We start from the raw sequence: 15,681 nt of genomic DNA on the forward strand, positions 1-15,681 counted from the left end.
ACCTTTCCATTAATTTAAGAAACTTAACCAAACGATAAAACTAATCAAAATCATAACTTTTCGTTTCATCTCCTTTCCTCCTTTTTTTTCAACCGCAAATCTTTCCATTTTTTTTTATCATCTTTGATTTATCGGCCGTTCGAAAACTTATAAATATCGATAAAAATCTATGTTCTAGTTTGATCCTAAAATTTTTGATGAAGATGTTTTTCCCTATGATATTGGCAGACCATCTAACGGTATTAAATTTTTGGGGGGCCAGTGAGTCTTAATTTGAATTTTATTAGCGACATGGCATTGGCTAGAGTTCACAAGACTGTCCAACTAATGTTTGTTATCAAAAAACTTAAGGACCCTCAGAGTGAGATGTTATTGCTTCGCAATTGTACTGGTGTGTCCAGACTGTATTTTGCTATGCGGACTACCAACCCTGCAGCTGATGATCATTTATTTCAGTATTTGCGATTGCTGATCACAGGTGATGGGTCAGGCTTTGGGCCTTTGCAACAGCGAATCACTACTCTTCCCATTAAGGAAGGTGGCCTTGGCATTTACAATATGGCAGACACCCGTAACTATTGTTGTATAGCTTCTCATAGCCAAACGGTTTCAGCTCAAAAGGTGATTCTTGGTAACTTATTTTCTTCAGACAAAGGTTCTGCTTATCAGTCGCCCCTTCAGAACTTCATCCAAGTATGTAGTTTACCTTCTAACTATTGTGTTGATGTTACTGCGCCCCTCCTTCTATGCACACCCTGGCAGTCACTTATTCCGACGCAGTTAAGAAGCAAATCCCAAAACAATTTTTTATATCTACAAGAGATTCCATTTTGTGGCAGTGTAACCGTGTTAAGCATGCTCAAGATTACCTTTTTGCCATACCCATTAGTGGTCTGAATCAATGTGTTGGACCAAGACAGTTTAGAGCCGTAGTTTGCTATCGCCTTGGTATCCCCTTGTTTGTCGAAGGTGGTCTATGCTCAAGCTGTAATAGACCCATGGATATTTTTGGTGATCATGCTCTTTATTGTTCCAAGGATGTAGGGCTCAAGTTTCGACATGACCTGGTTCGTGACGTAATCATTGACATCTGTTATAAGACAGGCGTGCCCGCACGTAAAGAAGCCGCCCTCGGGTTTCTTTCTGATGATAATAGAGATCTACGCCCTGTTGATATCCTTGTTCTTGATTGGGAAAATGGTCAGGATGTTTGTATGGATGTTACCGGAGTCTCATCTTTCACAGGTGAAGATATTCGAGCGTTTGTGCCGGGCCAAGCTATTTCTAACGCTGTTTCGCGTAAACGTAACAAATATTTAGATCAATGTGTTTCGCATGGATATGGTTTGGGTGTCCTAGCCTTTACCACGCTGGGGGAACTAGGTGATGATACTTTGTGTTTTTTAAGAGATTGAAGAATTGTCTAGTTTGTAATGATGCTAGTAGTGGTGTAGGTAGGTATCTTTTCTATGGGTTAAGGGTTGTTATTCAAAAAGGTGTTGGTACCCAGCTTGTTGCTAGGTTACCAGCCAAATTTCTGTACGAGTCGATTGTTTAAATTTCATAAAGTATCTGGAAAAAAAGGTTCATTCAAACTCCATTAAACATTAGAACTGCATATATAATTACGGTTGGGTGTTCTTCATTCCCAACCGTAATTTTGATTTTTTAGATTTACATATGATATTACAGTTGGATTTCATGATCGTAATCTTCTTACGGTTGGCTTAGAGTGAGACCATTGAGACCAAACCTGGCCCTAAATAATTCTGGAAGACCAATTTTTTTCAAGTAATTTTTGTTTTACGATTTGGTTTTGATATTTAAGAAACCATCGTAGTACACATGGTTGGATTTTCTAACCGTAATTAACTTATGGTTGGCTTGAGTATTTAGAAAACCCAACCGTAATTTTTATATCATGGCATATCGAGTAGAATTTCTCTGATCCAACGGTAATTGTTTGTCTATGGAAAATATAGAAAAAGAAGAAAAAAAAAGTACCGAGTGATAATATTACTTGTCATGATTTCATATAAATCATGTATGTGTGTTATATTTTCATATACCAAATCTTCTTTTTTACAGGGGATGAGATTTCCAGCCAACACTCACATGCCAAGCTTCTATGTAAACATTAATGTAACATTATCTGAGCATGGATTAACAAAGGGAATGTGGTTCAGGACAAAAACTGGCTGGTGACGTTCCATCTAACATGGACGAGAACATGACATAGGATGAATTTTTGGAGTGGTTGCAAAACGCAATGTAATCTGGCATGTTTGAAGATTTGTTTTGTTGTTTTGACCAAAACTCAAAACCAATGGAAAAATTATCCCTGCAACTCAGTCGGTTTCCACAGTGACTAACTTCTCCTGTATATGTTGTTGTAGTTTGTTTCTTACTACATCTTTTTTTAGTCCGACTGTATTATGTAAAATACAACCCGATATATATAATATCCAAAAATTACTAAATTAGAAGTCCAAGAATGATGGTTGCAACCATCACTGAATTTGCAACTGCAATAAATATGAACTTTTTTCACATACTTCAATGCACATCTTCTGTTAGAGCATAGCTCGGTTGAGCCCACCAAGCATTGGTATATCAAGTTTGGTTGTTATATTTTAGTACCAAAACTCATCTAGAGTCGCTTGATTAATTACTAGAGTCAACTTCGTTTAGGTTAGACTAGAAAGTCTAGGAATGTTGAGACGTACAAATATTACTATGAAGACCTGAAGAAAGTGAAGAAGTAACGACTGTAACGAAGACATCATCCTTCCACTTGAAGTTAGTAATACTAACTTGACTTGTTTTCATTCCTAACGTATCTTTCAAGTCGTATTATATTGAAAAACTTAACATGTGTAGTTGTATATATAGTACTCTAGTGATTATACTTGGTCATATCGTTATGATCAAAGTGTCAAGGAATTATATTGAATTACGAAGTATAACGCTTATCTTTTGAACTTCGTAAATACGACATCAACATAATCTATGTATTTAGTTACTTGATTATGTGTGGAATATATGTTTGATTTCATCCTAGGAAACTATGTATTATTACATTGGTTTAAGGAAGTAGATGTATTAACTTGTTTCGTAATCGAAAGGGAAATCATAAGTGTGTTGGTCTGGTTCTTTATTGAATATTATTTGGATGACCGATACAAGATGACATTAGGTAGATACAATCTTGACTTATGTTGAGGATCAAGGTACAACCGGTCATAGCCTATATTGTATGACATGATATAACCGATCCTAACTAGCTTAGGGAAGCAAGGTGTAATCTATAACAACCCATATTTTGAAGCAAGATGTAACCGGTCACAAGCTACTATGGGAAGCAAGGTGTATCCGGTACAAGCTATATTGGGAAGAAAGGTGTAATCAGTCACAAGCTACTTTGGGAAGCATGGTATAACCGATTACAACCTATCTTGGGAAGCATGGTATAACCGGTCACAACTTATATTGTGAGTCATGGTATAACCGGTCCTAAGAGAAAAACCGAGTTTCCAAAGTTCACACATTTCTTCATGGTTGTAGGTGAATTAGGAATTATGGTTTGCTAAGATGAGAAGCTTCTAGATGTCGATATTATTTGGACATGTACATAACTCTTATCATTAATTGTTCAACAATATTCCTTGATGCTCAAGGTGATCCCAAACCGAAATATTAAGAAGCACTTAATTATGATTTTCGATTTTATATGCTTTCATTTCTAGTAATTAAAGCATATACTCTAGAAAAGGATTATTGGTAAATGTGTTATGCTAATAATAGATATTTTATATGAGAAATTTTGGAATATTTGGTTGACATTTGTTCGAAATAGGAAAACCGAAATTAGGTACTTTATTGCATATCTTGATAATATTTTCGGTTTTGGAATTTCCTTGTTGTCCAAACAACCTTGGTCTATAAATACTTGAGTATCCTAAAACCCAAGCAAACTTCATTCGTGTTGTTTCTGGTGGAGTTGTCTATCCGGAAGAGGAAAGTACCCTAATTAGGCGAAATCTCTTACGAGCGCTCGTTTAAAGACTTTTATGGGATAAAGAAGTTGTACGAGTATACCGATGGTGGGAAACTAGATAATTGCATTGTTATTTTAGTTTTCGATTATTGATTTGATTGACTAACGGTTGTTGAAACTTTGATTGCACTTAGTTTGATTATTCTTGAGAGCCTTCTCTTCTGACATCAGGGTTACTCAAACTAGATCAAAGTATCGAAGGGATCTTTAGAATTATTTGTAGATCTAAAGACATCTTGTGATAATCCGTTGTTAACAGACTCTGTTTCGTGTGTGATTGATCACGAGAGGATTTAGGTTTGTGTTGTGCGGGTTATTAAGAAGGCAATTGAGACGAAGAAGATTTTCTTATTAGTTCTCATGTCTTGTGAATTTGTGCACGCATCTTGATCGGCTAGGATCCAACTTAGATTAGATTAATCTTTGATAGATTTAATCAGAAAGTCATATTAATCGGCAACTATCATTTGGTGGCATTCTTCAGTGTCCGAATCTGACAGTTGTGAATCTGAATCTAAGTTACTGATTCAGATTGATCTTACCCGACAAAGGAGTTTATTAGATTAAACGGAAGATCCTTTGTTGACTACTCAACATATCTTTTACTATAAAGATAATTAAAGTGGTTACCAAACAGATTTGTTCCTTTACTGTTTGAAATACGATCTAAAGGAGTTGAGTACATTAAGACTTTATTGGGTAAAGCAACTTGAGATAGTACTTTTGTCTTGAGATTCACGTGCGCGACCAAAAGGTCGAAGACGCGGGGATACTGAGGAAACCAAGTATCTAGGGGTAGTCTATTTGGTATCAACTATACGAAGTTGGCTTATGTTCTTTGTATAGCGGCTTAATTATGAGAGTATTCAAAACTGGACTAGGTCCCAGGGGTTTTCTGCATTTGCGGTTTCCTCGTTAACAATATCTTGTGTTGTGTCATTTACTTTACTTCCTCACTATAAATGTTTTATATCATAATAAAGTAAATACACTAGTACGTTAATTGGAATTACTTGACATTGATCCTAATAGTCAATCGATTTTATTACCGTAATTATTGTCAAGTAAATATCTTGTTGTCGTATTGTATCGACCTCTTCCATAGACAATCACACAAGGTATAGGACTTATAGGTTGATATTTAAAAGATTGTGGTGTATTTGGGTACCCTCGTCTTTTCATCTTCTTTACATTATTAACATGTTTCATGTACCTCTTAACATTGGTTCAAGCCAGTCCGACTGGATTTGAATTCGTTGTAAGTTATTTATGGTTGGATCGATTATTATAAACCTAGCCATAAATTTTCATATTGTCTAGAATTTTTCATATGCCTAGTCATAATCTACTTGTTGTGTCGATGAAACATGCCTTTTCTTTTGTAAAATTACAGAGCATAGACTTGCACTTATTCACGTCGTATTTCTAATGATTCATAGTTGGCCATACGAGCAAATACATATTGGTTCAGTGAAGGGAGAGATATATGTGGCCTTCAACATAAGCCATTTGCCTTTAATGGTTTACTTTACCCGACCGACAAGGTTACAAATGGACTCCACTGGAATTGCATGAAAACCTCTGTATTTTTTTCAATGTTAGGTTGTACCATTTCTTAGTTTACATTTGTGCATCAAAAGTTGGGCAATGAATACTCATCACAATTTATCTCCTTGATTTATATTTTGATTTTTGTCTTTAGGGTTTGGTACATGTTTTTTTTTTAATCTGACACTGGTTGGTACATGGTTCTTGTTGTTGTGTTTTTCCATTTTAAATTGGGAACTTGGGTATTCATCATAGTCAAAACATGGAAATGATCACTATGTTTTCTATTTGATTTATGGCTTTATTCTTACTATTGTAGTTTGGCATATGATTCTTGCACGCTATGGTGTTTTAGTGTTCGTTTTTTTTTCATGTAATTAATAAAAAAAATAAAGACCTGGGTAGTCGTCTTAATCAGACCATGTAGTTCATCTAATTTATACTTACTTTATGTATTGCTTTTTGCTTGAATATATGTGTTACCGTATCCTATTATGAAGGGAATCTAATGTTGCATAAAAACAAACTATAGATTGCATCAGATAAACTTTCTAAGTATTTTGATTTGAAGAATTTGAGAATGGGTTTTGATTGATTTTGTTTTCGTATTACAGGTGAATTTGATGCATTTACAACTGGTTTCAATTTAGTAATGGAGTATGTAGTTTCTAATGCAGACATTGCTAAAAGTGTTACAACTTGTTTAGGTTTTCAACTGGGGTACATAAAACTGAGAAATGAAGATTCACAATTTCGGGATTACCCAAAAGGATTTAATGAAATTGATTTTGTTGTTGTTGTCGTCGTATTGATCATCATTGTCTGTATTTGTTACAGGTTATAATAAAATAATCATCATTGAATCATGATTATGATCAATCACCAATGGCAATAGCACCAGCCCACACAACCAATACTTATTGATGTTATTAACTTCTTCAAAATCCCCTCTCCCGTTGAAAGTTCTCATACAATCGATAGCTGGAGCAACGAGGTTGGCCGTGAACTGAAAAGAAAAAGGAATATTCTTGTTTTACTGCTAGGTTTCATAAATTTCTAAACATAAACAAGCTTTTGAACCAATTACGACTAGGATCTTATTTGTAGTCGTTGTAGATAATAAAAAAATTTATTTGCAATTAGAAACTTGGTTTTCGTCCTCGCCGTAAGAAAAAAAATGCGAGTTAGTTGAATTACTAATTATAAATCAAAATCAGTAATATAATCTAAAAATTAAATTATCTAACCTACTTAAATGATTAACCCTAATTGTTAGAGCACTGCTCGGTCGAACTCGCAAGCGTTGCTATCTCAAACTTGTTTGTCAAGTTTAGTTGCCAAAACTATAAGTCTTGATTTCTAGTCTACTTATAGCTAGGTCGCGGATTAGGATAGTAAGTGTAGTTGAGCATTAGACTTCACGTCGTTCATCGATTGAAGACTAAGAACTACTAAGGGGAGCTTGTGGAACTTCATCAACAAAAGGTATGTGGTGAATTAGACTCATCTATCACTCAGAAGTTTATTTCTATTCTATCTCCTATTGAGACAAAAGTCGTATAACTATATAGACTTTACATTATGCACATTTGATATTTCGAGCTGAGTTTAACTCGCTTACATATTTCTCGAAATATGTGTTGGTAAGCTTTCGCTTAACCAAGTTCATCTTATATTCTTGATGAAAGTCAAAAGATGATCATGTGAAAATCGCCTTGTAACATATTACATGATTTGTGTGAGACGGTCATTTGATGTAGACTCGGAATGTTTCGTATTGAAGATAATAGTTTGTGTGAGACAGCTATTGTCGTCTTCCAAGAATGTTTCAATGATTGAAATGAGAGTTTAGAACAAATAACCATGATTGGATATAGAACAGTATGCGTACTTGTAGGCTAACTGTTGCAAGTTATTCCAAGTCCGAAAACCATAGTATGCATACCAGTATGCGTACTGGTTGGTTAATGAAAGCCCGGGAACTTAGTATGCATACCGTTATGCGTACTGGCGTGTGTTTCAAGTTCTGGAAATTCAACTGAGTTTGGAAGGTATGCGTACCCGTTTGCATACTGGCGAACCCAAACTTAGTCCGGCCACTTAGGTATGCGTACCCGTTTGCATACTTGAGTAGGTTATGTTCTAAAATTGGTTTGTTCATGAACTAATATATTTATATAATAAGGAATGCAATCTTTTGCAAACCGTGGCGATAATGTTCATGAATTGATTCGAGTGAATCAAAATCGATTTTGCTTCAGTGGTGTCTTGTATACTCCTATGAGAATATAAAAAATTGAATAACTCTAGAACTAGTTCCATTTGAGTCATTTGAACTAGTTATGGTTAAGGTGAATAAGGTTGATATGAGAGTGCTCATATAGCTAACCTCGGTTAACTACTATTGATCCAACATGGTGTACACATTTAGGTACGGTTACTCATATCTAAATGAAGTCACTTTTCATTTGTGTGTAACAAGCTAAGTTTGATCTAACGGATGAAAGATATTAGCTTGAGTCTAATCAGGTTTTCATCTAACGGTGAATATTGAATGCTTTGTTACCAAGATAACATTGATTGCAAACCCTGATTTGAAGACTATAGAAGGGAGAACTCTAGCAACTGGGAAACCTAATCCCCACACCTCCTGTGTGATACTAGTTGCGACTAGAGTCGATTCTCCTTTAACCTTAGGTTTTTTACAAAACCTAGTAGGTTAACGACTTGAAGACTTCATTGGGATTGTGAAGCCATACCCAACTATTCTCTCTATAGTTGTGTGTTTTGATCTTGATGTTTTCTATCGTGTTGAGTACTATCTTCTCTAAGATTTGCTCGAGATTTAATATCCGATAGGCAAGATAAAAACTAGTCACAAACATCTTCGTCTCATCGTTTGTGATTCCACAACATCTTGTGTCGCTACCATACGATTAATATTATTGTGAGGTGATTGATATTACTAGGTTGTTCTTCGGGAATATAAGTCCGGTTTATCAATTGGTTCATGTTCACCTTGATTTATCAAAAGACGGAACAAAACTCATAGGTGTATTTGTGGGAGACAGATTTATCTATTCAATAAACTTTTCTCTGTGAGACAGATTGGTTTATCAAGTCTTCAACTTTGGGTCGTAACAACTCTTAGTTATGGGTGAGATCAACTAGGGGAATCAAGTGCACAGAATCCGGCGTGGTTCTAGAGTCTTAAGGAATGCGATTATACCTTGATCAGTGTGAGATTGGTTAGGGATCAACTACATTCCAGTCCGAAGTTAACTTGGAGTAGGATAGTGTCTGCAGCGGCTTAATACAGTTCAATGTTCAAATATGGACTAGGTCCCGGGGTTTTTCAACATTTGCGGTTTCCTCGTTAACAAATTTCTGGTGTCTGTGTTATTTCTTTTTCACATTATATTTGTTTATATAATTGAAATATCACAGGTCGTGTTGTTGATTATATTGATTGACACTTGGATATTGGTTTTTGATACCGTCCAAGTTATTTTTTATGTTCAATCGGGATTTCAAATTCCTATTTGTTTGATTCCATATTGAATTAAGAAATTGAGATATAACTCTTGGATGTACTTTTCTTAAGATTGAGTCTGACTGTCTAGTTGATTCTCTTGAAAGTATGTTGGACTTTGTCCATACAGATTGCTAAGCGAAATATTAGGTGTGGTTGTTAGACCCCCACTTTTTCACTAATTAACCGAGGGATGTTTTGTCATTATAAAAACTAATTGGATATGGGGTTTTGAATTTACCCTATTTTATCTTACATGTGAAGCCCCTATTTTAGGTTTATTTATTAAACCTGGATAATTTGAGGCCTGCCTTATTTATTTGAGGTCTACTACTAGAATATAAAAATGGGTCATTTTGAAATAAACTCAAAACTGTTAGAGCATAGCTCGGTTGAACTCACCAAGCGTTGGTATGTCAAGATTGGTTGTCATATTTTAGTTTCAAAAGTCATCTAGAGTCGCTTGATTAAATACTAGAGTCAACTTCGTTTAGGTTAGACTAGAAAGTCTAGGAATATTGAGACATGCAAGTATTACTCCGAAAACCTGAAGTAACAAACTACAACGACGACATCATCCTTCCACTTGAGGTTAGTAATATTGATTTGAACTTGTTTCATTCCTAACGTATCTTTCAACTCGTGCATACTGAAAACATAACTACGAAGTTTTATATACTGTACATATTGTATATACTACTCTAGTAATGAGACATGATCATAATGGTATGATCATAGTATCAAGGAATTAGACTACGAAGTATAACGCTTATCTTTTGAACTTCGTAGATATGACATCGACATAATCTTGTATACAGTTTTATGATTATGTGTATGGGTATATGATGAAGATTTCATCCTAGGAAACAATGTTTTACATTTTTTTAAAGGAAGTACATTCATGAACTTGTTTCGTGAATCGAAAGGGAAATCAATAGGTTTATTGATCTAACTATTCATTGCATACTCTTTGGATGACCAATATGTGTGAGTTGGTAGAACCGATCTTAACTCAGGTTATGTATCTTGGTATAACCGAAAAAAATACCTATACTTAAGATTTAGTATGACCGGCCCTGGTAATTGGTATAGTCGATCCTAAGTAATTATCATGAGATGTGATCGATCCTTGTAATTGGTGTGACCGATCCTGGTAAATGGTGTGACCGATCATAAGTGTGTGTGACTGATCCTTGTAATTGGTGTAACCGATCCTAGTGACTGGTGTGAATGATCACAAGTAGATACCATGTTTAGGTAGAACTGATCCTAGTGATTGGTATAACCGATCTGAACCCATGTATGTGACTTAGTATGACCGATCACAACTAACCATTGTGACTTGGTATGACCGATCACATAGTAGTATTAGAATACTGGTAGAACCAATTCTAAACTTGTTCGGAGGTGTGGTATAACCGATTCCAAGAAGCAAATCCATGTAAATATGAAATAAGTATTTGTAGTGAAAAGATGCCAACATACTTTGAACACGAGCAGTAACACTTATCATTTATTGTTCATAGATATTATTTGGTACTCAAGGTGATCTTGTGCCGAAATACTAGACAAAGGAGTTTATTAGATTATATATAAGAGCTTTTGTCAACAACTCATCATTATCTTGTAGCAAGATTGATGAGAGTGGTTACCAAATAGATTCTTCCTTTGTTGTTTGGAATACGATCCAAAGGACTTGTTATTCACGTGCATGACTCTAGAAGTCGAAGGCGCATGGATACTGAGGAAACTAAGTAGCTAGGGGTAGTCTGCTTGCTTTGATAGAGTATATAGGCACTTGTAAGAAGGTAGCAGGCTGGTGAAAGGGTCTCAACTATACGAAGTTGGTATCAGATTTTGTATAACGGCTAAATTCTGAGAGTATTCGAAACTGGACTAGGTCCCTGCGTTTTTCTGCATTTGCGGTTTTCTCGTTAACAAAATCTTGTTGTGTCATTTACTTTACTTTTCCGCATTGTAATTGTTTTATTGTAATTAAAGTAAATTACACTTTATGTTAACTCCGTGATACTTGAAATTGATCCTATAAAGTTTCGGTTTTTGGAACTTATTATCAAGTACACACTTTGTTGTCATATCGTCCCGATCTTGTATCCATAGTCAATCAGATTTAATCTAGAATTAAATTAGCAATTAAATTTGAATTATAAGAAAAATATTTGTGTCTCCTCCTGTTGCTTTGAAGGGATTAGTTCTGGGAAAGGAATTGGCAGATAAGTACTTGATTGTGCTTTATGTTCTGTAATGTTTGACCCATATTGATCGATTTTGAAAAACTTTCCATCCATAGAGGGAATAGAGCATATTTGTTCAGAAGAAGATGAAGATGAAAATTCTGAAACCGAAATTTTGAAAGCAGATTTTGGCTGAGATTTTGGAGTTTGAAAAGATGATGCAATGCAGGTGCTGTTATCATGAATTAATGGAGATTGAGTCATAGATGCACTAGGAGAGGTGGAAGAAATTGGGGAATCGAAAGAATCCCTAGCATTTTCTAGTGAAGAAAATGAAAGTCTTCTGCTCACCAAAGGTAAAGTATCACTAATCGATTGAACTGGAACACTATTTTGTTGAACCGGATTAAGGATATCCTGTAAAAGACCGGACCCAAGCTGGAGAACCGATTCTGACAAAGAAGACTCGGCCAAGACTCTGAAAGTGTCCGAGTTAGCAGAACGGAATGAATCGTTTTCATAGGAGGGGAGAGGAATAAAGTTATCAGGATAATTAAAAGGGAAAGTTCTTTTTCCTAAAATTGAGGATGCTGCTAAAGGCATGTCATCATCTGACAACAAGTTTCCAGTGATGACAAAGGATCCTAATACTTCATAGGATTGAGAATGATTTTGATGAACATTACTAAGGCTGTCTTGACGGTTACTTTGGAGTGCAGGTTCCTCATCCACATATGTTCTAAAAATGTCTTTGAAAGTTTCACGCACTCCAGTTTGATCACTGTAATTCATTCAGAAATTGTTTTTGCCCCCTACTTATTCCCAAAAATATATTAGTAAAAAAATGCATGTTAACCATACTTTGTTGAAGACAACAGACAACATTAGTTGTAATTCATAGATGTTCTTTCATGGAAATCCGGTAACACTATGGGATACAGAGTTATCCTTATGAGTACCGCAGATAGCTCAAGAGATTTCAAAGTGCATAGAGCACAAAAATTCTCCATGCTGCATTGAAATGGATTCAAGAACTTAAAATCACTTCTTTTTGCATCACTAATGACTGCAATAACCTGGTGGTACCTTGCAATGGCACTCACCCAAAGTCTGGTATGAATTGGGAAGCTCAAAATCTCTTTCAGTGTTGTGTCCCTTTACTTTCTGGTATGCTAATGTTGTAACTAAGTATGTCTCGAGACCTCTATTAAATTGTGTTGGTTGTAACTATGTCTTTCTCGAGACCTCTATTAAAATTGTGTTGATAGGTTTGCTAAAGAAGATAAGATCCTCAGGGTTGCTTTCTTTCACTATTGATCCACAAGGCAGGGAGAGGCTCTACTTGAGCGATGCAACGATTTCATTGCATTTCTCGTCGTCTAGTCTTGAAAGTTTACCAAGTCATGTCAAGTCCTCCATCTTGTATCATCTGGACTCAGCCTCAAACTGATAATATCCCTGCAATTTTGTCTGCTTCTTAATATCATAGTCGGTGCTTATCAAAAACAAGATAAGTAGTAAAAGGCAGGCTAAGATACAAAAAGAACTGATCGAGTCTAATACTATAAACAGACTAAAAGCCGACAATCAAAAAAAGGAAGCTTCGTCTAGTCTACCGGTTCAGAGAGTACGCCCGTAGGTTAGTTTGTTTTCCTGTGATACACAAAATTTTCATGGGATTAATTCTTTCAGGTTGGAGCTTGGGATGATGCTGCTGTTGTATCCATTTGCTGCTGTGGAGGTTCAGCTGACACCTCCATTACCATATGGAGAATGGGTTCCTTGGTGGCTGAAATACATTGATTCTAGTAGAAATTTACATTTAGTCCCAAAGTTACTGGGCTTAGGACGCTTTAGTCCTGCCCTTTTAAGCCTGGTACTAAAAGATCCAAATTTGTCAAATTTGAAACGAGTTAGTCCATTTATGAACGATTCAGTCCAAATCTGAATTTTTTTGATGGCAAAAATACCCCGTAAGCTATTTCTTCCTCGTGATACAATTTCCATTTTCTTAATTTCATTTTAAACAGATCTCCCGACTGAAGAAAAAAATCTGAATCCTAATCTCGTCATCTCCATGAAAATGAAATCTCTGAAACTAAATATGATAATCAAAGAAACATTCGATGCATCTTGAAAAAACCTATATAGTCGTCACTTGAAATTGAGGCGAAAAGTTGATGAGATTTAATTCATCAAATTAATTTGAAGATTTCATCATGGTAAGCGATTTGGAAACCTAATTACCGTTGATCCCTATTATTATTTTATCGATTTCGAAGTCGATTTCAGAATTTTTAACTTTGATTTCAGTTCGAGTTTCTTATCAGTTAGTAATTAGATAGATCTATGCTTATGTCATTATAATATATATATATATATATATATATATATATGCAGAGATCTCTCTCCAGGCACTTGTTCTCCGTTAATGGAAACCATCTGAATGTGTCCCATCTTAGACATGAACAGGTAATCACAAATCATACCTAACCTCTTAATGTTTGTATTTTAATTTTTTATTTGAGCTTGACTTTTTTTACCGATTCTTTATTTTCCATCTTTTTGATTTGGTCATCTAGAGTAGTATTACTTCCCTGCATCTAGTATTATAGCTAAATAAGAATCCATGTCAATAGAGAATTTCACCTTGTCTAAGTAACCACATGTTCCTATTAGAATTCTAAGCGAATGCCCTTATTTATAATTATAATCACAGTAGGATATACTCGATTATGCTCTTGTTAATGGAAAGTTTTTTTCTTATTTTGGACCTTTTTGGATTTTTCTTGTATCCTCCGTGAGCATATGCTAATTAAATTTGACATATCTCGGTTCTCGTATCACAAAATATAAGGTACCAAATGGAAATTTTAAATACATCATCATTGGACTAGTAGTATCAAGGGAAAATACATATGTTATGCATTGGGTTTTTTTGTTGATGATTTCATCTTATGTTTTAAACTAGTATTAAAGGAGAATATGGTATGCATTGGATTTTTAATGCTGATGATAACGTCTTATGTTTTAAACCGGGAGCTTATACTTTTGACAGTTCTAATCTCCATTACTCCAGTAAAAATCTTTATTTCCACTCGTTCCAATTACTTTAAGTTTAATTAACTTTTAGAAGGGTTTCATTAAACATTTGTTTAGTTATCGCGTCAAGCTTTCATAAGTGACCAAGGGATTCATGTCATTTACATTTTTTTTAATCTTTATCAGTACATCTTATGATCTGTTTTTTGTCCTTAAAACTATTTCTCATTTCAGTTTTATGAAGTTGCTATTGGATTTTTTTTGTTGTTCTCAGTTTGGACTTTGGATCCCTCATTAACAGAGACATCATTTTATGATCTCTTCTTCGAGGTCGATACATCTTCCCTAACTAGAGCAGCAGCCGTGGGAAAAAGAAAATAAAAATAAATCAGCATCCATGGCAGATTTCTTTTAACAAAGATTGAGCTTTTAAAACAATCCATAAGATATTGTAAAGATTAAGTAGGTTCAGTGAAAATGTGAAAATGATTTTAGAAAATACAAGAGGTTGGTTTGACTTGCTGATTTGCATCCATGAGATCAAAAGGATAATATATAATAGTCTACTAATGTTGGCAACTACAATCTCTTCTTTGATCATCATTCTATCTATTGTTGTAATTTGGATAGTTTCTGCATTTCACTTACTTGCTGTCTTTGTTACAGTTTAATTGGGCGGTGAAGACTCTCTTAAAAATATACAGTAGCAGGTTAGTAAAATTTAATCCTTCACTTCCAAATGTTGGATTTCTTTCTTGAGCCACTACTGGTGTTTGGAAAGCCGCTCTTTTTATTATTACTATGCATACTAGATCGGAAACTGCTGTTAGTAATGTAGGTTTTGAGATTTGGTCATATGGGATACCTTCTGGTCTTGACTTATCATTTGTATGCATACAAAATAAAGAGCCACTTGTATTGATTTATCAAATCATATATTCCTGGATTGGTGCTTAACTATTATTGAAGAGTCACTGACTGTTTGTTGTGACAGAAATGACATGTGTACGTATTTGTACACCTATAATATAAGTGCACATTGTTGTACACATGTGACAGAAGTGACATGTGTACATAATAGCCCACTCTAGGACTCTTGATGAAATTTTAGTGAACAATCCTTTTTCGTTTCTTTGATGTCGAATCAGTATGAGTCACTAACTCTTGGTTATGATAGAAATTACATGTGTGCATATTAGTACATTTATAATATAAGTGTACATTGTTGTACGCATGTGATAGAAATTACATATGTACATATTAGTATATTTATAATATAAGTGTACATTGTTGTACACATGTGATAG

This window comes from Papaver somniferum, chromosome 3 (assembly GCF_003573695.1).
Source record: "Papaver somniferum cultivar HN1 chromosome 3, ASM357369v1, whole genome shotgun sequence".
Classification (NCBI taxonomy): domain Eukaryota; kingdom Viridiplantae; phylum Streptophyta; class Magnoliopsida; order Ranunculales; family Papaveraceae; genus Papaver; species Papaver somniferum.